The sequence below is a fragment of the Tenebrio molitor genome, chromosome 1 (assembly GCF_963966145.1).
Source record: "Tenebrio molitor chromosome 1, icTenMoli1.1, whole genome shotgun sequence".
NCBI classification, from domain to species: domain Eukaryota; kingdom Metazoa; phylum Arthropoda; class Insecta; order Coleoptera; family Tenebrionidae; genus Tenebrio; species Tenebrio molitor.
Genome location: NC_091046.1, coordinates 13,222,239 through 13,247,649, shown reverse-complemented (window position 1 = coordinate 13,247,649; position 25,411 = coordinate 13,222,239). Strand labels below are relative to the sequence as shown.

The window sequence follows — 25,411 nt, the reverse complement described above, 5'->3', positions numbered from 1 at the left end:
AGCAATTAAAATAACAAAAGTAATGGATAAGTAGGATCATATCGGTTCTGTCATCGTTTGAAAACCTTTTCAAATACTAAATATGAACCAAAAATGCAATGACAGATATACCTACCTTTGAAATTAATAGAATACTTACTTGGATTCCTGATTTAAAACACAATGAATGCTTTGTAAAGTGCATTTTGGATTGAATTTTTACCTGGTCAGGCTCGTCATCTTAGGTGAATAACCCTGTAGTAGTTTATTTAACGAGTTCGTGTGTAAATTGGGTTCTTTTTGGCATGAGTGAGCCAGGCCTACGAGATTTTTTGTTCGACGAGCCCCTTAAAGGCTCCAAATCTTTCAGTGTTCCTCAAACTTATCTGTTATAAAAGGTTCATAAAAAAAATTTACATTTTCTTCCAGACGAAATTTTAAACAATTTCATATTATCGGTTTCTCAACCACGTCAGATTTTTTAGAATATACGTATTACACTGTACCGGGTGGGGCATCGTATACGCGCACGCGAGAAATCGCGACTTCTAATTAAATAAAATTGTCGAAATTTTTCTGGCTATTGGTAAGCTACATTTCGTAATTTTTTGATAATTTTTCACTTACAAACAAAGCCAAAAAAAATAAAATGTAAATTTCAACCAAAAAGTCAAATTCTGATTTTTATACTAACCTACCCAGATTCACTTCCTATTTACGAAATCTACGGAAAAAATACCAATTAAATTTTGAATTAAACGCAGTTTTACATTTCAACTTTTAAAATCATTTTTATTTATGACCTGCTACTTGTGCTATCGTAAATTTAGGTGACAATGGAAACTGTCAATTTTATGGCAAAAAGGTTTAAAATGGTCGGCTATACCTTTGTTGGGAAATTATACCATTGTGCCGTAAATCACCTGTCTCATTTACGTTTAAATAAAAAAGCGAATTATTTAGCTAACCAAGTCAAAATTTGTAATTGTGCCACCAGGGTTTGATGGGCTAGCAGATACAGATTCATTTACTGTAAAAACTTTATAGGTAAATGAACAGTTAATTTCAGAAAACGAATAAAACTGTTACGGCCTTATTTATTAACAAATTTTTTTTTAAACATTCTCAAATAAACCTTATCAATAATTAGTCAGGTATATAAAATTTCGCCAATTTTATTTAATTAGAAGTCGCGATTTCTCGCGTGCGCGTATACGATGCCCCACCCGGTATGATAGGTATTTTTTTTTTTGTAAATGGCTATCAATATTATTTTTATTCGACACTGTCAGAATTTGAGAATTTTCTCCTGTGTGAACGGATTTTGATAAATGTCACAACTTTAAGGAGCTCGTCGAACAAAAAAACGTTGTATTCAACTCGTTCGTATGTAAATTGGGCGTTTTTTGGCACTCGTAGGCCTCGTTTCACTCGTGTTTTAAACTGGCCCACTCATGCCAAAAAGGCCCAATTTACACACAAACTCGTTAAATAAACTAAAGTCCATTCACGTTGGATTTTCCTAGTCAAGGTCAAATAATTCAATATTGTGGCGGTGTGATTTTTAGTTCAAAAATGCTTTAGCTGTGTATGTCACCAATACGGGCTGATAAAGTAACCAAGTCATTCGTAGACTGTAGAGGTTATGTTATTCGCTGTCAGCAAAGAAACAGTCATTTTTCAAATATTCAAATAATACATCCATTTTGTTATCATTTGCACTAAAAATAGTGTCAGTTGTTAATCGGTATGATAGGATTAGGAACATACAATAGGTATAAAAAAAATACCTAACTCCTATCTACTGGTGTTGTATTTTTCTGCTTGCGTTGTTGATTAAGTGAAAAAACCCTTAATGACTACATTTACCTACTTAACCTTCTGCGACTAACATGATGAGTGATGAGGAGCAAGAATAAGTTATAGAAAATGAACCCAATAGGAAATTGTGTGAAGTTTCTTTCATTGGAAGCGATGGAAGTAAGGAATGCATCTAAATGATGGAACAAATTTGGCAATAAAATTTCAGTTATTCAGAGACACTTCTACGTTTTGATTGTGGTTGTGACGTTTCAAGAATGTATTGTTACAATTGCATACCACAAAAGAAAGGTGTATTTTGATTCTTAATAATTTTTTTCTAATTTAAGTTTTTTTGGTGTACATATTACCTTTAAAACGTTGTATTCTTAAAACTGCTCAATAAAGGACGTAAATAGATTATAATCATGTTAATACATACAATACATTAAATATTAAAAGATTCTAACTAATTAATTTTCGAACTGAAGCTATTTTTTCTTGAGTCCGTATTAGCTTGCGGGTTTCGTCACATTACGTCAGTTGTGGAAGGTTAACGCAATTTTAAAATTAACCTTTTGTCTTTTCGCCATGGTAAAATCACCCAAGAATAGAATTTTATTAAAAAATCTGTGACTTTATTTCACACGTCAAACTAACATTCAAAATTAAAGACGTCAAATCGCTCTCAATCGCTCTATCACGAATAAAACACGATAATGTAAAAATTACTAGGAAAGGAGGCGCAGGCTTGCAACGTGACGACAATTTGGCAGGGAAAATCCAACGTGAATGGACTTTACTATTTCTAATCATTTGTGACTCAAATGCCATTATTACCACTCACAATGACAACGCGTATGCATCATTGCAAGTTCTCACTTCACCTAGTCACGGTGAACTAGACTAACTAGAACGTGAGGATAGGATAGGACAGGGTCTTGTTCGTTTTCAGATTGTCTGAGCTAGGAGGCATTTTGCAGATTGTTTAAAATCCGCTAACCAATCTGCGAACAGCCTAAAACAAAAAACAAGTTCGTAGATTGCCCGCCGATTTGGCTATTCTGTAGACTGGCTTGACAATTCGAAGACTGAGTAATTTCATGTATTGGCGGTGACAAATATACAAATTATTTTTTTTTATTTTCTCCAAAATCTGTTTAGATTCTATTTGTCCTGTTCCATAGAGACGGTTAAAGTGGCTTTTTTTCTGAGCGGAGTAGAGTGAAAATACTTTAAGGAGAACGCACCAATAAAGTTGCGCAGTAGACGGAATACGTCAGTCGAGTTCATTTTTCAAAATTAAGGGTAGGAAGGAATGAATGGTTGACCGGCCATGCTGCCAGAGGCGTACGCTAGCGCTCTTTTGTGATTTGCATTGGCAGTATTCGTTTAGTTGTGTTTCTTGATTTCTGGGTTGTTTTTTATTGCATTAAAATCAGTTCTTTTCTTCTTTTCCAAGGCTGAATATATCATAATAATTCAAATAACGCTAATGATACGCCACTGGACAAAACATCAGTGACAGATTTGGATGACTTAACATGTTCTCCTTAAAGTGTTTCCACTATAGAAGTACTTCAAGTCCTAGGAGTAGAAGTGTCCATAGGCGGCTCGACCGAGTAAAATGCAAGGTCATTTGAAGCATTTGTCACGATTTATTTATCAATTACACGAAATATTTAATAATTAAATTAGCCCCATTAAAAAAAATCCTCTAAAAAAGCGAACTAACGAAATTATTACCTAATATTTAACCGGTTCCATTGTGGTTAAAGACATGCCGCCCGTTGTGGGCGTGTCCATGGATGTCAGATCAAATGTCAAATGTCAAAAATAGCGCAAGATTGCCCTTCAGTGATAATAAGAAAACAGTTGTAAGTTGTAATCGTTTGCTATATAATGTTTGTTATATTTAGCGAATATCTGAAGTAAGTCCGATGCCATTGAAAACGAAAGCACATCTCCATAATTGATGCAGATCGCCGCAAATTTAATGCAGATCTAATCTGACCACAGTCCCGGGCGAAAAGTGTATGATTTCTACATTCCTGATGAAAAGTATCTGACTACATAGGTAAAATTTCTGAATTCGCTAGAGGAAGAATTATAAATTATTATTGCCGATTAGGTATGATCGCTTGTCATTTAGGTGTGACCGCTTTCGATGCAATGCAATCACCAATTTGACAATAGGAGATATCGAAGATTTGGGCTCTGCTATCTTAGTAAAAGTTCAGGATACTAAAAATTACAAATCGCGATCATTTTGGGGAGGTTTTACCTGGAAATTTGCAGAAAGAACTATTACGATCATTAAATTTTGGACAACATTGTTCTGTCACATAAAAAAATTACTCTAAATCATGCTTTATTGAAATTGTCACAAGTGTCAAATGACAAAATATTAAGTTTTTAATTTTTACATATTTATTTCCTTTATATTTTTTATTAATTAAAATAGACATTCACATTTTTCAAATTGACAATCAAAATTGAGGTTATAAATACATAAAGGTCGTTTTAGAATGCATGACAACACGATGACACTAGCGTCCAAAATTTATTGATCGCGACCGTACACATGCTTTCAAAACTTTCGCGTACTACTGCGGGCAAAAAAAAGTGGGACATCAACGTCATTGTCTTGACTTTTAATGTGAAATAACCCTTATCTGATTCTAACCCTACTTTGAATTGATTGACGTTGTCATTAAGTGTTGTAGGTTGTAGGGAATGATTGCAAGTAAGCACGTAGTGAATATTTATTTAATGCAAGTCCCAATCAAGATCTACCTTTATCAAAAGAAGAGGGCATTTGGAAAAGGAAAATAGAAGTATAAAATAAATTTTTAAACTGTCTGCTAGAATAGTGTCAAACAAAATGACAATAAAGCTTGAACTACATCGAATTTTTCAAAACTGACAAAAATTTAATGTCCCACTTTTTATGCTCCCAATAGTGCACATTGAAGTATTTTGCTAAATTTTACCAGTGTGAAAGGGTAATTTTGAGATTAGGTTAAAGATGAGATTGACAGCATTTAAAAAAAATTATGATCTTGTTCCCACCTCTTCTTTACTTGTGGAACAGTGCTTTTATTTAGCCCATGAGTAGCAACCCTTCTTATGGACCACCCCTCTTCTAATTTGGAAAGCATCAAAACTTTGTCTTGCTCTGTCAGTCGAGGCACTTTGACTTTTCGAAAGTTTAAATGTCAGAATTGATTAATTACAACCCTGACTTAACACAGCGAAAAATAGGTGTACGCGAAAGTTTTGAAAGTAAGTACATCGGATAATTTAGATAGTGTTGTAGACTTTACTAATAAGTACTAATAAAAACACAAACAACGCAAAAAGTAAGGTTATATTTAAACAGCTGATCCGTGATCTGTTATCCGTGGTGCTCGCAAGCGCCTACTTTGAGAATAAATTTAAATGAACACCCGATACATATTTCCTTTTTACCAAATTGCTGTTGTTACCTGACCTGACCTTCCATATTATTAACTTTTCTAATTATCGCTTGCATCCGCTTTTCTATAATGTTTTCTTCTTTAAACCATCATTTAAACAAGCATTCTGGAAGGACCTAAATGACACCATTTTGTGACTGTCAACTCCAACATACGAATTTTGTGGCTGGATTTCTGATGAATCAAGTCGATCATTTATTATTTGGGAATATAAAATATAAATTATATCTTATAAACTGTTTTATGTTCGATTGTATTATAATTCATGATTTATGATATCGTTTGTTGTCCATAAACTAGCTCTTTATGGACGGCGTCCATAATGAGAGTAAAACGGTCAATTGTTGTAAATTTTGGGTATTACATACTTCAAAAAAACGTCAAAATAACTAAATTTCATAATTTTATTTAAATCAGGAAAGAATAGAATTAATAAAAACTTTGCAGTAAAGATACTTTGGCTTTTGCTGCAATTTCACTTGCTTTGCTCATTATTACAACCAGAAATAAACACGATTTCAGCTCGTATTTCAAACACAAACGCTGTTAGTTTTCAAATAAATAGTAATGAACAACTTCGTAACCGCAGCAACAAAAACAGAACATTTTGGAATTATCTTAATTTTTAGAATCTATTAATTTTGTATCTAAATTCACAATCGATCATAAAGCTTTGTATGTAATTCGTACATAATTAGGCTTTGTGAACTCGCCCTACTTATTGACCTCGCTCACAAGCTCGCTCTGCCATAAAGTATAAGACTCGTTCACAAAGACCTATATTATGTACTTATTACATAAATAGTTATTGTGTTTAGCCAACTAAACTTCTGCAGATTCCTATTACCTAAAATTTACTTGGGAATAAATAAGGATGATTATTTCATTTTTTAACTAGGAAATTCTTAAATATTTATTTATCTGTTGATGCATAAATAGGGATTAGTCTTCTGTGTTAAGGGGTAATACACTCTTTCTCTTCAAACAAAAATAAAGAGCCGCTCGTAAAACTATTTTATGTTGGTCTGAATTAGAAATAGGGGAAACAGAACTAATGTAGTGCAACTACATTAATTTTTTTTACGATTCCTATTCACGAACAAGCAAAAACTTCTGACTGTTATATGTGCATCATTCACAGACAAGTGTAGTGCAATAAACACCACAGAAATAACTTTATTTCGGATGTTAATTTATTTGGCCAATTGTTTTCTGATGGTATTGTTGATGTATCTACCAAAAACGTTTCAGCGACAGCATCGTAAAGTGCAATATGAATGTAAAGGTCGTTTATCGCTGCAACAACTTTTACGAATTTGTTGGCAGAAATTTTAAAACTTGTTGATTTACAATGATTGGACAAAGTCTACAATAAAAGGAGTTCGGCTTCGGCCATGTTATTTTTGAACACGATGAAATGTTCGTAACGCGAGGTCCGCTGCGATTTGTACACGACAAAATTTCTTTCAGAAATTGGAGCAATTATGGAACAAATGACGTGTTAATGAGATCGTTTCAGTTCGAAAGTTAATTTCAATGCAAATAAAACTAATTAAAAAGTTTAATTAAGTTACGCTGAAATGTCAATCAAAGACTATCGCTTTTGAATATTCCCATCATATAAATGTTCATAGTGAAGTTCTCGGAAAATGTATGTATTAAAATGTTCTTATTATCTTTCTGGTAATTAAATTAGAAGTTTGGAAGAAAATGTTCGTGGCAACAAGACCGCAAAAGTTTTCATAAAAGCGGCTTTGAACTCTGAAAGAATTCTCTTAATAAGTATGCGTATTTATTTTGCTTAGGAACATGTTACATCTGTATCGATCCGATCTGATGCTTACGGGTGAATTTATAAAAGCGCTCGTTGCAGTTCGAAAACAGGAACGAACTGGAAATTCTGGACAGATTGTTTTCAATCAAATCTTCTTTGGAGCTTTCGCCCATATAAATACTGGTAGAGCGGATACGGGTTCTTTCAAAATAAAGCTGCGCGATTTGCAAAAGTTTTATTTATGAAATTATCACATCATTTATTCAAGAACTGTCAGCATTTGAATGTTTCAAATATTAACAGAGCAGCACCGCGAAACTTATTTACTCTGAACAGTTGACCTGTCGTCATGTCATAAGTTGAATCAGATATCTTTTATAAAATTTATTTTAAATTTAGTTTCCAGCAAAACTGAACTGCAGCCAATAGAAAATGTCAGTCACTGCGAATGCAGATGGTAGCAGTTTTCTTCACTTTTTTATTTTCTAGTTCACACTCGATTATTTGCAAGTGAACCATGGACTGTACAATAACCGTGTAATTAACAAGGTTTCTAACATACGGCGGGTTGAAAGGAACACAACGTCGTTACAGAAATATTCTTCAGAAAGAATTTTAATATTACAAAGAACCAAACACTTATAGCAAAATAGATATTCTAAATGGATTGATTTAGGTATTACAGAATCAGATAAAACTAAGATGAATAAAATCGTATACTATGTTGACACATCTCTTTTCTAAACATAAGAAAATAATTCATTAAGAGCAACTAGGATTAGAGAAAATCAAAGTTTTTATTTTTACCCGGTGGTCTTTTCAAGGATTTCTAAATTTCTAAAATCAGTAACTTAAACTACTCCCGCTTTGATTCACCTTTCCCATGCTAAATATTTATCTGCTTAAGAATGTTTTCAGAAACTCTTTCATATTTAAGAACCTTTCCGACAGAAACATATCTCGTCAGTACAAGCAAACTCATAAAATAACCTCTTTAAAATCTCCTTTCTCAATATTAATAAAAGAAGTGAGGAAAGAGTCCTTCTCGCATGGCTCTTTTTCAAATTTATATTTGTGTTTATTTTATTTAATTAATATTAATCACACGATATTGATTCGATGCTTAAAGACTTTAAGACTTTCGCTTTTAAGATATCTATCTCTCAATTTCCATTTTATTGTATTTGTACATTTATTTAAAAAACACTGTGTTTATTTACAGCATTAATTAGAAGCAAATTATTTGCTTGTCTCGAAGTAAACGCTGTGAAAAGATAATAAAAAAGCGATAAAATTTTACTCAAATTATTAATTTTAAGTAGGTGAAAATGTGAGTTTTAATTTTTATTTGATTTGTAGTTGTGGAACGAATACAGATCTAACAAAAATGACGACCAACTCTTGATTTTTTTAAACGTAAATAATATCGGTTAAAATTCGCAAATATTAGTTTTGATTCGTCACGAAAATAATTGCTTTTTATTTTGAAAACGTGAAGGGTGTTCGAAATCAGAGCCGAATAAATGTAAATGAACATGTAATTGGTTATTTTAATTTCCATTGATTGTGTCACCGATTACACGAAGTGATGAAGTTCGTAAATCTTCCGATCGTTAAAGGGGTCATTCGATCCGTCCCTGCTTGATACACATTTAAAGCGGAATAAATAGGCCAGTAACATATGTAACATAGCTGAAAATCATATACAATTTATAATTTCAGACAGGATAAACAAAGCATTTCATTAATTTACAGCTTCAAATGCAGCTGAACCAAAAATAAACACAAACCAAATAGCGACTGTAAACAGGAAAACTAATGTCAACATGAACTCGGGAATCTACTGAATCGGCGGTATTTATTACCTCAAATATATTGCAAAGTTGCAGTTCCAGAAAAACTAAATTTAATCAAATTTGTGTACAACAGAAACTTGACTTCATTTAGACGAGCACGAGGTTTTTCCCTTTGATTGAATCGGACACAGCTTTGGCGGTTTCCGATTTATCAGATCCGGGGCAACATCTTCTGCCTAAAGGACTAAATTAGAAAAATTAATGTTCCGATCAGTGAATTTAAATCCATTTTCTAGATTTTCATTACTTCGTTCCCGCGCACCCATTAAATTAAAAAGTGAGCGTGGCATTTTATAACACCACCGAGGAATTTCCTAAGAATGAAATATATAATAAAAATAAAAATCTCAATTATTCATATACAAACACTGCAACATTGTGCCCTTATTATCTGCATCTGCATATGTGTATATGCACGTATGTGCCAAAAACCGAAATTTGATAAATGTTGCTGAACATGGTATGCTCAATTTACCATATTAAAATTAATTAAAACACTTTTTTGTGCACAATATTGTAAACGTTATATGTACATGTAATCAAGTAACTGATTATACATATGTATTTATGATTTCATAATCAACGATAGCTGATAAATTAAATTCTTCAGCATTGCATATTTTTAGACGAAATAATCATATTATTAATCTCGCATATCAGGAATATAGTGATTAAATAAATATTTTACCACGGTTTACGAAGACCGTTTGATAATTTTGCTTCTTGACATATGATGTCTTAATTACTGTAATTTAACTCCATTTTATAGAAGATATCCGTAATATTTTGACCTCGTATCCTGAATAGCTCTCTGATAGTAGTCTGTGGTACATACCAGTAGTTCTAAACAACGAACAACATAATAAAATATTTTTTCTTCAAACCTTCATAACAAATTATTTAAGAAATGTTAAGAAACCAGGTAGGAGATTGGGTAGACTGATGAATTAAAATAGCTCGTTTTGCAAAGCGTTACTATGACTATGACTAGTATAAACAACGCTGTGAACAAAATCCGAAATAAAAATCCGTCTGTCAACCCGTTTTAATTTGGATAGATTTTGTAAGTACGTTTTGCAATAATGTACAAGTTTCTTGATTAAACCTTATTTATTCACTTCAGCTTTCAATATCTCATATTCAGATACGAATTTGTTACAATTTGAGGTAGAAAATTCAAATGATTTAGCTAGTTTACTTCACAGCCGCTCATCAGCGGAGATAATAACTTCACGGACGCTCCTCAACTGAGATAATAACTTCACGGACGCTGCTCAGCTCGTTAAATGCCATGACACTTTAGCATTATCAATGATGCAGCAGTATAATGTCATAATTTACGGACGTTCGAAGAAAAAAAATTATATGTTATTCGGAACAAAAATGGTTTTATGTGCTTTGGCTGGTTTGTCTGCCTCACTGCGTTCGGCAGCCAAACTACCAGCCGCAGCACATAAAACTCCATTTTTGCTCCATAACATAATATGCTATTTTTTAAATTATGAGGATAACTGAAAATCTAAGTCATTGTGAACATAACATGATTTTTCTTTTAATAAAAAAAAACAGCACCTGTCACATTATGTTGCCAAAAGAAAACATTTACTAAATTCGGTCTTGTGAATTTAATTGTGTCTGACTGTATCGGCCTATCTCACTATTAAATGTCGTGTGGGATAGGCAAACTCGCATTTACGCATAAAAGTTGAATTTGAATTTTCCAATTTCACTTAAAAATGCTATGGAAGGTACGAAATCTCGTCGTACTCTAACTTCAAATTTACACAATGTTGCTGGTTCTTTGATTAAAAACGGATATGAATACATTGGTGATTTATCCCTCATATCGCAAATGAAAAAGTGAGCAAATTATTTTAAACATGGTCACGAAACGATTAGAGATGATGAGATCGCTGTACAGACAGTCAATAGCATGTGAGGGAAATCACAAAAACAAAATGTTAAAGGACAGAAGATTTAACATTCTTGTGATAGCTGAGACTCTGGGATTCCCATCCAAGCAGCAACTAAGCAATTATAACCACTCACAAGAGATTCAACCGATTTCTTAAAACCACCAAAAAATATTGCAGTTCACTATCGTGTCGTTGATTTTCAATAATTATTATAATTTGAGATAATTTACGAGAAAAAAAAATTATTAAAATAAATTTAGACAAATGTAGGTAATTTTAAAAAAATTAACTTATCCAACCTGACCTAACAACTCAACAAATTACGCTAATTTAGAATTAAGAATGTTGAAGAAATAAAGCAAAAAATGTTGGCGAGCCTTAGATCACATAAAGAAATTAAAAAATAAAATTAAGTCAACAATTAACTTCTAATGAATGATTAAGATTGCAAACTGACGGAAATAAGCTAAGCAAGGTCACAACACCGCGATCCACTCGTCACAGATTTGACTCCCTGATGAAACAAAATGTAACAACATAAACAACAAAAAACTTTATTTGAAGAAAATTTTGAGTTAAGTAGATTCAAACATACAACCAGACAGAAAAACAAAAATTATAAAAAAACTAAAATGTCTATCGTAAAAATTCAAAAATATGTGTAAATATCAAATTGACAGACAGACACAGACAATTGTATAGATAGAATTTGCTTACTTTAAAAATAAAATTTTTGAATATATTTAATGAAGAATAATGTACAGTAGTCCATGAAGTGGTAATTTAATTTATATCGGGTGTGTCAAAAAGGACGGACACCAAAGAAGGCACACAATTTAGGGTAATCAGGGAACATGAAGAAAAATTATTTTTTTGCTTTTGGCTCTTCGTTAACGCGCAAGAGCTTTTGGAAGTTACAACTAAACTACCTGTAAAACTAAATAATCCTGTTATTCATGTGGAAACTTAATTTACATGCCAACTTTCAAAGGTGTCCTCAACAGATATCCAAAAATTCCTTTCACGAATACGTTTGAAATCCGTTTCTTCGTCCGTGTTAAATATGATGCGATTTGGTGTGGGGGAGTGGTTTTCAAACGCGGCAACATTGCTAACATAATTATCATAGCACCGAAAAAAAATCACCTTCATAAAATAAATGTCAATGAAATTGTGACACTTTTCAAACAAATGGTTTTCAAAGTAAGTTTTACCGCAGATGAATATTTTAACGTGTATTTAGCTCTTGGTGCCGCAGAAAATGCGTTCTCCTAACGGAAGGCATTCCAGTGTGAATGTTACTAGGCGTTTTGACCAACGACTGAGAGAAAAAAAAATGTAACCATGACAACTACATACAGTAGTTTTTAATTGCCTATTGCGTTGCTGTCATTTTCATTTACACTTTCTGAGAGTTTTTTCTTTAACTGAAAGCTGCAGAACAGTTTTGGCTACAAAATCGGAGTCTGTGTTATGCTATGCTATACTATTAAAACGCCTGTCCGTCCTTTTTGACACACCCAATATAACAGCGTCCGCGTAAATATACGAGTACATGAACCTGAATCTCAGAATATTTGTGGCATAGTTTCTATTTTAGAAATAATCTTCTTGTACTTCGTGAGAATCTTATCTCTTTTGCTTTCAAAAAATTGAGATTTGTTTGACATTTGCCAAAAATTTAGACTACAAAAAAGTTAACTTTGTAAACAGGTAATGCCCACTTTAGAAGCTAACTAATGACCGCGTTGTAAAATATGATACTTTGTTTTGTAATTTATGGTATCCGGTCGAATCATGATCACTGGAACGGGAGTTTAAATTTTATTATCTTCTCATCTCGATTTAGACTTGGGCTTTCCTGTGGGTGACGTTTTTGTGGCGTAACAGAAAAGTTTTACATAATGACTTATTATTATAGGAAGTACGCTTACATTTGATTGCATTCATATTTGAAGTACAATTATCATAAACCGAGTTGAAATCCAGCTGCTATCTAAATAGGTGCATATTTTAGGTAATGGACAAGCTTACAAATCTATTTTATCCTTTTGTATAAAACTAGATGGACAACAAATGAAGACAAATAAAGAGTGATACATTTGTTTTTTCAATTCCTTTGAAATAATGTACAAAAATATTAAAGTGTATTGATTTATTTACCAAATGGAAGCAATACCGAAATTGGGAGTACCAAATACTCTTGTCGATCTTAATTCAAATATTTTATTTATGCGGCGTAATTTATTCTTAGAACACTTTAAAAACTAGTCGACTCGGATTGTTCTAATTAGTTTAAGCTTGGACAATTATCCGTTGGCACAGTGACTCAACAGTCGTGAGTAGTAAACGACTGGCTAAGTTAATCCAGTTTCACTAGTTCAACTTCTAGGTACGAACTTGATGTAAATACGTATCTGTCTTGATTTGCGTTGAAGGATTAAAATTAATCTCCTTCCCTCTACCATTTAAAGTGCCAAAGAAACGAAGAATACCATTTAGGGTTAGTGAGAGAACTTGTGTTTTCGTTTGACCCACATAAATAATTAAGAACGGAAACTTTACAAAGAGATGGCTTTATCATAACATACGTCGCAACCATTTGTGAAATTATATCTGAATGTTTTGAAATTGAAATTCTATTGAATTTAGACATCAAAACAGATGAGTCTTCTCGCTCTGAATTCTAAACGTCCGTTGCCATATAGGAAAATGTTCACAAGTTGTATCCACATGTAAACACATTTGATTTATTAAATTGGCTTATGGGACTATAAGATGAAATATTCTGGCCCATTAGTTACAATTAACTACAACAGGAATCTGATACAAAGCGAAACTACGTAGCCAATCAATTTTAGTGTATGTGGGCCTTTAGAGGCGTTGTTCCATCTAAATAAATTCGGTCCATAGTGGAGGACGCTTTATGTGGATGTGATCTCAATTTGAGATACAAACAAATTGAATTTAGACACGCATTTTACATTTAATTAAAAATCAAATAAACTAGCCGATGCACCAGCCCCGATAACCGATGAATGGAACGGAAAAAATTCATTCATCCACTCGCTTATCTAATTCCGCTTAATTACCGAGCTAATTATCTTAATAAAATAGGCTTAAGTAGGTGGGAATCGAAGCAATCTCTTGCGTGTAGTTACAAAGAGGATGCAGGCGTCTAAGTCATGATGATAACGTCTGAGAAAAATCGATATCCGCAGTTACGTCATTTCCGCTGCTCACCTCTTCAACTGTTGCTCGACAGGTATATCCAGAAGGCCACGATCGGACACGGTTCAGTGGCGTCACTTGCAAAAATCAGAAAGTAGATACCGCTGAGAATTGCGACTAGAGTTTGCTATTCATAAATTTATGAGTGCGTTAACACGTATGCTCGAATTTTTTGTCTTATTATATTATTGCACGGTCGAGTTTCATCTCGCAGCCAGAGACAATTAGGTACGGCAACCATTAAAATGTGATATTCACAGGGAATTTGTTTTCCTGCTTTCACGGACGCCAATTAAACTCAGTCGGTTTTAAGTAAACCACCTACGTCACAAAAACTTCCTCGCCTTTCTTTATGCACCTTGCAACAATAATGGTGCAAATTTATCCGCCATCAACAACACAATAACCTCGACAATAACAGTCGGGCGGTCGTTGGTCTGCTGAGAAGGCTCCAAAATAAATCGATCTACTATTATTGGAAGTGTCGGTCACACTATTTCGCCTCCACAGGTTACACCAGACACATTCACTACTGGATATACCAACTGCTGATAGAGTCTTGTACTTATTAGTCCGCACCAGTAATTGCTGACATGTGGGAAGACGTTGCTCAAAAACCACATGCAAATTGTCATTAAATAATAATAATAAGCTGGGGGGCAAGTGCGTGGTCGTCTCCGGTGAACGGCAACATCGTAAACTCTTTAAGTTTTCGAGACAGTTTTGATATTCCCACCTTCTGCAATTGCAACTGCAATTTACTAGAGTTAAGGACCTCCAATTGTGTGGGTTTTTGTATTGTATTGTTACAATCTCCAGTTGTGTTATTTGAAGTAAGCTGAATTCCCTTTGGTTTCACTCCAAACATCGAGTGTTTAAATGCCCAATAAAGCAGGTGGCGAAATTAGCTCCTACACAACGGTCCAATTTAAAAGTTGGTCGCCAATAAACAAGTCGCCAAATAAATAAATAATATCTTTATTAATTAAAAACCGCACCCTGGCTCTTGTAATGTGGCAGTTCTCTTGTAACAATTATTCGAGATCTGCTGATTACACATGTTGTAGGTAGGTCAAGAATTAAAGGTCGTATCTGCTTGTCCAGTTAATTAAGAGTGAATTTAAATAACTTATTTTATATAATATACATGGCTTATTAAATTTTGGTGCTTTTGAAAGTTTTAAAATAAAATCATACAGAAAAGAAATAAGAAATTCGCGAGAAATGAAAACCTAGAAAAAGAGTTTTTTTCTTGAAATACATAAGTCAATAGGTTTTACTTTTTGTTTATCTGTCTTAGGGCATCCTAGTATTATTTTAAAGAAGAAAATATGTTTTTAAAAACTGAAAATGGATCTTGAGAATTTAATACAAAATATATTTCCACGACAATGAAAATACCGTGCGATCGAAGATAAAAAAAATCGAGAGGGCCGTAATTAATACGCTTGAGTTGGCAACACGTAGGTATATTAATTCAAATGTAATCAGATGTCATGACAATAGTAACTGTCATTATTAATTATTGACTATTAAAATTTGCTATTACAATATTATGTTCACTTTAGAGCAAAAAATTTTCATTGTGTGTTACTTCACAAATGGAGAAAGACTTGAGAACGGCGAATGGTCTTATTCGACACCTCCAGTGTTTGAGGAATTTCAACAAAAGTTTCCGGACTTTCAAGGCACGTGTTCAAAAACAGGCCTGGCACAATTCCCGAATTAATGCAACTAATTACTGATACCTGCAATTTAATTGATGCCCCGACTTTGCAAAGGTCATTTGAAAACATGAAGCGAAGAGTAACATTATGTTTTAAATTTCATTGTTTCATTGCACTAGGTGAGGAAATTATTTTAAAACCGACAGGTCACACATAATTTACACTTTTACGAAAATCAAGATTTCAACGTTCTCAAAATCACTAACCTAACTTTTAAGACTGACGTCTGATAATTGAAATCTTAAAAAATTGCCAACTGAAATTTTTGGTCACAGCCAACTCTAATTTTTTTTTTCGATCTCACGGTATAACATTTAAATCTTTTTTCTACGACTGACGTAAAACATCTGTTTGTGATAATATGTAGTGAAAATATCTAAAGAGTAAAAAAAGTGTCGTGGCAATCGTGGCATGTCATTTCACTTTGACGTTGGGTAAATATGTACATACACTGAATTATCTGGATCATAACAGTGTACTGAAAACAATTGAAGTCGATGCTGGCTTTAAAAACATTACATTTTAAATGTCTGTTTTGATGTTGATTATTTCTCTAATTGTAGACAGTTGTAGAACAAAAAGTGTTTTTTACTAATGATATTGCCGCATTCGCCTACGATTCGTGCGGTTAGGCTAGGGCCACACTACAGACTTTTCATCGGCCGACAGTTTAGTTGGTTGCTTAATAAGTATGAGGACTTATGTGAGTGCGCACACTAAAGCGATTGTAGTCGGCCGACAGATTGATCGAAAACAGTTTAGTTTACCTGGTGGGCGCGGAAGCTACCCAATAGGACTAAATTATCGGCCGATTATTTAGTCTGTAGTGTGGCCCTAGCCTAAAACTTACCATTCATGAAAAAACTACAACTTTATGCACTTCTTGCATAAATTACTGTTTATGTTGGGTGTACATTTAAATTTATCCTTAAAGTTGGCGTTGAAGGGTCGATTGTGGACGCACCACTCCTCCATCTGCAGAGTAGAAACACAAACAACACAAAAACTGAGGTTAGATTTAAACAGATAATCCATGATCTGTAATCCGTGATGCGTACAATCGACTCTTCAATGCCTACTTTGAGGATAAATTTAAATAAACACCTGTACGTGTACATATTTATAATAACATAAGTTTGCATTTTGTTAAAATTGCAAATGACATGGAAACAGTTTGATGAAAAAATTAAAAACTGTTTAAATATGACTAAGTGCTATTTTGTAGTCACTTATATCTTCTTAAATCCGACAGAACTTTTCAAAATCTGTTTTATTTTACTATTAATTAAAAATTACAAAAGAAATGTATCCATTTTATATTGTTACTTTCAGAATTCCATTAAACTGGAAGTGCATATTATCGTTATACCGGGTGTCCATTCTCAAAGTCGAACATAGGCAATTAACATTGTGCATTCAGTTTATAGGCATTATGCTATTATTTTTATACATCACACATTAAAGAATTAATAATAATAAAGTAATTAACATTTTAAAAGCAGTTTTTATTATAAAATTCTTAATAAAAAAAAAAGCAAAGAAACTAAAGAAAAAGGTAAAATTACAATAAATATTCAAATAACCCCCCGTTTTGAAATAAGCAATACCCCAATCTGTTATAAAAAGCATTTCTTACATTAGCCAACTGCCTTTCAGTAATTAACGCGCACTCGGCTGTTATTGCTTCTCTCAAAGAATTAATATCTGGGTGGCGTCTTTTGTAAATTTTGCTTTTAAGGTGGCCCCACAAGAAAAAGTCGCAAGGTGCTAAATCAGGAGATCTTGCTGGCCAATTTATAGCACCACCTCTACCAATCCAACAATTTGGAAATGAATCATTTAAAAAATTTCTAACTCCTAGGCCGAAATGCGCGGGACAGCCATCTTGTTAGAACCAGATTTCCTGATTTTCTCTTGCAACTTCTTCCAATGCAGGTCCTACCTTAGTTACTAATAAATCTAAATAAGTTGCTGAATTTAAATTTCCCTCTATTTCAAATGGACCAATAATATTGTTATTAAAAATCCCAGTCCAGATATTAATTTTTTGAGGATACTGAGTTCGAGTAGAAATATTAACTCTAGGGTTTTCCTGAGCCCAATATCGCGTGTTTTGAACATTTGGTTCGTTATTTAACGTAAAAGTGCATTCGTCTGTAAAGCAAATTGCCGACAGAAAGTGACCATCATTGTTAGCACGCTCCTGCATTTCATAACAGAAGGCACTCCTACTTTCTTCGTCAACAGCAAATATCTCTTGGTGGCACTGTGCCTTGTAGGGATGATATTTATATTTTCTGAGGATAGTCTGTATCCGCGATTTGCATAAACCTACTTCAAGGGAAATTTGCCTTAAACTGGATGTTGGGTCCAAATTTACCATCGCCAAAACACGTTCTTCTGTGCGGTCAACTATTTGTCTATTTCCTGGGATATAATTATTGTTTTTGAATATTTTCTCTTACCAATACAAAATATTATTACTTACCACCCCTAGCTTCTGATTCTAAAGAAATATTTGCACATCTTTCAAATTTTTGTACAAATTTGTGAATAGTACTAACAGAAGGTATAGGTCTGGTATGAAACTTTACGGCAAACAAATCTCTAACTCTCCGCAAACTAACGCCACTGTAAAAGGTTTTTACCATAAAAATTCGTTCTTCATTGGAGTAACAATTCATTTTTCGCTTGACTTAAACCAACAAATTTCAATTTTTTTGACAAATGCTGTCAAATTTGAAAATCATGGCATGTCATATTTAAAAATCGCCAAGTTTTAAATTAGCATATTAAAATAAAAATAGCACCTTTAATCTTATTACTGGTATCATTTCAAGCGCAATAATTTTATCTTTCTATTGATACCATTACCTTACCTGTAAGTTCAATTGGCGAGCAGGAATCAGCAAAAACGTTCAATTCAATGTTAATTGCCTATGTTCGAGTTTGAGAACGGACAGGGGGTATAAACTAAGTTATAATTACAGTTTATAGGAGCATTGTTATTTAATGATGGGAATTTTTCAGAAAGAACCATAAAAACAGTTGGAAGAAGTAACGTTGAAAATTTCTCTGCAGATAGTCCTAGGGAGCAACGACTTTTGTCTGTTATTGTTTGACATTTAATTTCATAGCTTGAAAAATATTTAAACTCTTATCTACTTTTGTGTGATATACTTACTAGTGACACATTTAAACAATAAACAGTGTCTCTTCGCATATTTCTACTGTTTTACTTAAACTTTTTGGGCTAAGTTTTCTTAAATATACCTTAATCATTTATTTGTGGACATATTTTCTTGAAAACGAGGTAAACGATATAATTGTTGCCGCATTTAGTGCTTTAAATTGTGATTATTTATGGAATAGTAAAACGGCCATAAATTCAAGCATATAGGAAATGCATGATTTCCTTCAACAGTGTATTTTGTTACGCCGTTTTGCCGCATGACAGTTTATTGCGTCGAAATATTTTAGTGAAAATATTAATGTGCAAACCGTGAAATGTCATCCACATTATGTTTGCATCAAAAAATTATAAGATTGGTGAATGTGTTCCGTTCGAATCTGAGTCGTTCCCTCAAAACCCCCAATTTAGCAAAACCATTACGTGATGTTAGAAACTTCTACCTACGCCTATGGAATGAAAAGCCATTCACTCTGGAGCAGATCAGACTACACCTGTTCTTGGGCGACTAGTTTTTTTTCCTTTTATGATGGGAAAGTTCATTCAATCTCGGCGATCTAGCTCTACACTTAGGCCAACACGCCTTTCTCCACCCATCTCTTTTTCATCAATGGTTTAAGAGAGAAGAGCTTCCGAATCTGAAGTCGCGAGCGTTACGTACAGCGGACGTAACGTAACGGCGTAACCGAAACAGAAGAGACGAATGACTTCTAAATGAAGGTTTATTTTATAAAGAGGATTTTAACCAGTTATTGCATCCGCAGGATTTAGAGCAGACACGTCATAATATTCAGAAAGTAAGCCGCCAGATGTGGACGCTTTCATTTTTAATTAAACGACTTTATTAATTTAGGTAACATTCCAAAACCTAAATAATTAAGAGTACGCTTCAAGCCCGTTTCAAGGGGCTCAACTTTTATACAAATTTCAGCGAAATTAATTTGATTCAGCACAAAACAAGCATCATCTAACAAAATTCAGTTGTATTTTAGAATTAAAAGTGCCAGTTTGCTCTGTCAGATTCGTAAATTACCTCGACATAAATCAGTTTTAACAACAAAATTCATGCAACACGATAATACGAAAATAAAATTAATTAATACGGCCGCGATACGTCGCTGATGCACAACTGACAGAAAAACAATAATTATTTTAATAATTCTGCAAAATTCGCGATTTATTTCCAGAGTGATAAATTGCTTGAAATAACAATCCTAATGATGTTTTAAAATATGTATAATTCGAACAAACAAATCCCATAATTCATTTCGAAAATCGAATGCATGGTGCAACAAACACTTGACGTGAGTGAGTCGCATGTGGCGTTTTATTTATTCGTCGAAAAACCGAAAATGCGCCGCATTGTCCATGCGGCAAATGGATTTCTTCGTGCAGGAAAGCACCCTATTAGTCCGTTCCCAAATAGATGTCTGAACGCAAATTTGGCTCCAAATCCTCAGCATTTTGGGCTGAATTATGGGGGACAAATTGCAAGCAGGATCTAATATAAATGCAAAAACAGGTAGGAATTCACTAAATAAATAATAATTTTATGGGCGAAACCGAAAAGATTGTCGCCATAAAGAAGTCGCACCCTTTAAATTTAAGTTTTCGCGTGCGTGTAGTTTTGGCGCTAAAGGGTTCCCATGTGCATTCTCTCCGTGGTTCGTAATAAATTATCCGTTATGATGCATTAATGTCAAGATAAAATAGCCAATTTCTATTCTATTATCTGTCAAATCGGCCCTTGGATGCGTTTCCATTTCGATGAGCGGTCGGGTCGGCAAATTACTTCAGAACAAGACGGATGAAGCTTCCGCGGGTACCGTCTGCGTGCCATAAAACAAAGACACTGGATGTAACGTGGTAATTTGCTTTTTTCGAAATAAAATCCTGGAATCGCAGGGCAGCGAGTCCGTGACGGAAAATGCAAGTCACAGTTGAGAGTTGTGTACACGGCGGTCCAACTAGTGCTGTTCGACGGTGTAACTAAGTGGAATACATATTTATTTTGCTGGAGATTGAAGTTGCTCCACAGCAGTAGCACTTGCCAGCAGCAACAGTGTTCAAACAGGTCTTTCACAGCATCCGGTTGTTTTAACAATTTTTTTCGAAATCCTGTTCGGCCTTGTTTGTCGAGCTACAACTTAACGCAAAAATATGGACATATTACGAGCTCAACAGGAAACAAAAATTCTATTTTTATCTAACGATTTATTTATAGAAACACAAGTTTCTTAATGGCTCATGTAAAAATCATGAATTACTACAAATTAGTGTTGCATTAATTACTGGTGATTTTTGCAAATTTCCTGACTACGAAACAGTGAATTTAATTAGTGAAGCATACACAGCACGTATTTAAATACCACTCAGCATAAAAGCCGCACATCAAATGCAAACGAAAAAACTGAATGTTGAATTACCGGTATTGGTAATTGCTGCTGTTACTTCCATTCTTTTTTTAGTCAGTTCGTAATTTACCACGCTCTCGATATTGGTATTTTTTAAAGGCTTCCTTTAATTTATAGAAATTGTGAAAATTGCCATTTTAATGGCCGCAGTGAAAATCAAATATAAAATGGAAAAAATAGTTGCGTGATGATAACATCTTATTTCAAAATATTTTTAGCTGTACGAATGTAATTAATTAGTATACTTACCTGTATTTATCAGAAAATGTAATAACTAATATTTGTTCAGAAAATACAATCTAATAATTTTAATTATGTATATTATAATGCTGTGCTAACACAAAACAACATTTATATAATCATATCATACCGCAACAGAAAAAAGCAGGTCTTAGACACAATGATTTTAAAACACAAAAATAAAAGTTGCACAAATAATGTAATTACTTCCAGTTTCTTATTTGGTAATGAACTGTCCAAATTTTGTGGTAATTAAATAATTCCATTATTAAGGCAATATTGAGGTCTCCAACGGTATGATGTTGCCATTACAAAAAACATTAACCTTATAAAATTTCAATTGTAAAAAGACCAAGCTTTTCCAAAATCTCAACACTTTTTCCTTTAAAACAGTACCAGCGTCAATGTTTTGTTTGTTCTTAGAAGAATTTGTTCAAGTCCAAGGTGTTTGTTGTTAGTGTTATTTTTATATTTTATATGCTAAGTTATCAACAGATTCTCTAATTTTCTTCACCGTTGGTGACGAATTAGAAGTCTTACACTGAATAATCCACACCTTCCTAAGCAGACGAGAAAGTATAGTCTTCAACTCGCGTGTAATGTCTATTATTATACGCTCGTTGAAGAATGTACTATTTTCTAACAATATTTTTGAAGAATGGGGTTTCAAAAGTGTGCTTCTAAAATTCTACCCGGAAATTGTCAAAATTGACGAATTTAAATTTAATCCTCATTTAAATAGTAAGTGCGTAAAAACGCTTTTCTCTGGGTCCTGTGTTTATTAAAATGGCTGCCATAATATCATAAGATTAACTTCAAACTTCGTGTGTACCTTCAGTGCACATTATTATTAAATAAAAAAAATCTTTTTCTGATTTTTTGATACAGAAAAGTTTAAAAGTATAAAAAATCAATGGTTGCCTTTCAAAACGTTTTCCTTTAATTTTCGATATATTTTTTTTGAAATCAGTTACAAACACATGCACCTATAATCAATTCATTTTTGTAATGCCGAACTAGCTGGCACTTTTTTTTATTAGATTTTTTTACAAAATGAATAAAAGTTAGACAGTTGGCAAAGATTTAAATTGTCATATTATTGTCGCTGCCGTAATGAATGAATTTCCAAAATGGAGTAGAGCATCAATAAGCAAGCAGAAAGCAGCACATTTTAAAGGTTTTCAACAAAATAAAAGAAATTACTCATGGAGATAATGGAAACGTAATGAAAAAGTACAAAATTGTAGAAGCAAATGACGTGAGGCATAACCTAACTTTTTAAAAGCCTAAATTCGCGGTAAAAAGGTGTGTTCACAAGTTACTAAATTTAGTAACTCTATTTTGTCATTACAAAAATGAATTTACTATATGTATACTTATTAAGACACATATTCGCTACGAGGGGCATAACCATATGGGAGGCAAATAGGAACTTTTTTTCACCTATCGCTTATAATAAATTTCACTGTTTTGTTTGAAAAAATTTGTAAGTATACTTTCTCAAAATGGTACTGTGTTACTATATTTAAAAAATTGTGCATAAAACTCAACAAAAGGCAGTTCAGCATGTTTCCAAAAAAGGATAAAATGTCCTATTTCTGGACTAGAAAATCTCCCTAAGACATGGCAATTTTAGAAATGGTCGTTTCCTCCAAAGATTTAATTGAATCAGATACATGGGTATCAAATAATGACAAGCAAATTACAGGAAATATGGAGGCACTGTGCAATTATTGAATATTGCACCGGTGCATGAATATTCGTTGTCAAGTGCTTGGCAGAAATTGAAATTGACAACGATCTGATTGGACCAAATTTTTTGAAAGATAGATGGAAAATGTTACAGAAATTTAACTAATACATTTTGGTGTTCACACATTTTTCTGTGAGTTCTCCTTTAGGAAACAGTCTGACAAAATATTACTATGAGTACTGTAAATTCTATTCTATTTCGATATATTTTGAAGTTATTTAACACAATTAGTAGCATCTAGTAATCGATTAAAAACATATTATTAATATGTTAAGATCAACAACATTCGTCTTTTCTTTTTCAGGCGTGTTGAGACCAATCACTTGATGTGTTATAGAAATATGTCGGATGTTCATTCGATTGGTTTCTGTGATATGTCATTACTCATAAATGAACTTCGTTGTTTAATGATCAGTAAATTAATTGCTCAGGCTACATGTTGTCACATGCTTTACATGAAACGACTTTAGATCAGGAAAAATCAAGACAAATACGTGAATACTTCAAAATATGTAACTGAATTTAAATCAAACAAACTAATTTAATTACAGTAGAGTCTCGATAATATGAACATACCATAACGTGAACATCCAAAAACGTGAACGGAAGGTTTGAAATTTGCGTATTCCAAAACGTGAACGTCAAGACTTTTCATACTCTAAAACATGAACAATAAAAAAATTATACCAACTTTGAAGAAGTTTAGGTTCATAAAAATTTGCGTGAAAAGGCCACCATACTCTCAATTAAACAAACTTTTCGGCAAAGTAATTTATTGGACTTTTTCTCCAGAAATTAGTAGGTATGTTCTGATATCTGTAATTACATACGTACATAAAGGTGTTTTTTTTTTAATTTGGCGTCGAAGTTGGCGTTGAAGAGTCAACTGTGAATGAACCATTCGTTTTAAAAACACCGATTTTTCAAACTGCAGATTAAAAACACATACAACGGAAAAAGTGACGTTAGATTTAAACGGCTGATGAACAATTCGTCTTAAAAAAGACTGATTTGTCAAACTGCATATTAAAAACACGCAAAAAGTGAGCTGATCAGAATTGTAATCAGGTGGTGCTCTCACAATCGACTCTTCAACGCCAACTTCGCCGAAAAATTAAAAAAAACATTCGTTACATACTCGTACGTACTTACTGTCTAGTTTATTTCATTTGATAAATACATATTATCACTTCTTTTCATGTGTTTTCAAACTGTGGACATTTGATAAAAACTACATCAATTGCATATTCGATAACGTGAACTTTTCGAAAACGTGAACACCGCCTGCATTAATTGGTTCACGTTATCGAGACTCTGCTGTACTTAATCACTTAAGCCCCCTAAGAAATTCAACAATTCTTAATATGAGCACACATCAAGATTCTGAAACAATTTAACTCCACGAAGAAACAGCACTTACGTATAATAAAATGTCTCTGATTATGATCGAATTTTGGATGAGAACTCGTAGATGAGAGCGACGACAAAACAACGAATCATTCATAATTCAACCACTGGGACGTTAAATACACACGCAAGAAACGAATTAGGTTGAAAACAAAAACCACTGAAGCATCAACAAACACCGGCGAAAAGCAATTAGAATAAGAAGAAAACGAATATATTCGGGTTAAATTAAGATGTAGTGTTTGTGTTTCAATACGCTAGTCCGTTAAAAATCGTTTATGATTGTTAACTAAAAAATTCCGATTGCGACATTATCTTTTTATATTTCTTGTATGCAAGAGACTGCTACAATTTTTGTTTTCAACAATTACTTATTTTCACCACCGTTGTTGGTAAGAAACTGTAACGAACCGTAGAACCGCTTGTAAGATATACCGTACAAGCAAACTCACATTGTTGTTAACAAACCACATTGTATCATCGTTTTCACAAAATTAAACTTCAATCAGACTTACACAGTGCACAATAATTATTGCAGATGTTAAGTCCAAGTGAAAATGAGCTTCCTGAAAATTATATATAATTTCAGAGAAAACAATTCAGTGATAAGATCTAAATGTTGGGAGAGCGTTGTTGAAATATATT

At 33.2% G+C, this 25,411-nt stretch overlaps 1 protein-coding gene and 1 long non-coding RNA gene across 5 annotated transcripts in view; both read right to left on the bottom strand.

Moving 5' to 3' along the window:
* The window catches only part of sns (sticks and stones), a 316,393-nt gene that overhangs the window by 65,004 nt on the left and 225,978 nt on the right, over window positions 1-25,411 (bottom strand). The window lies entirely within an intron of this gene.
* LOC138122363 (uncharacterized) lies at window positions 17,247-18,727 on the bottom strand. The gene is made up of 2 exons (XR_011156449.1): window positions 18,251-18,727; window positions 17,247-18,189 (listed from the first exon to the last, which is right to left on the bottom strand). It is a non-coding gene; the product is annotated as an uncharacterized lncRNA (long non-coding RNA).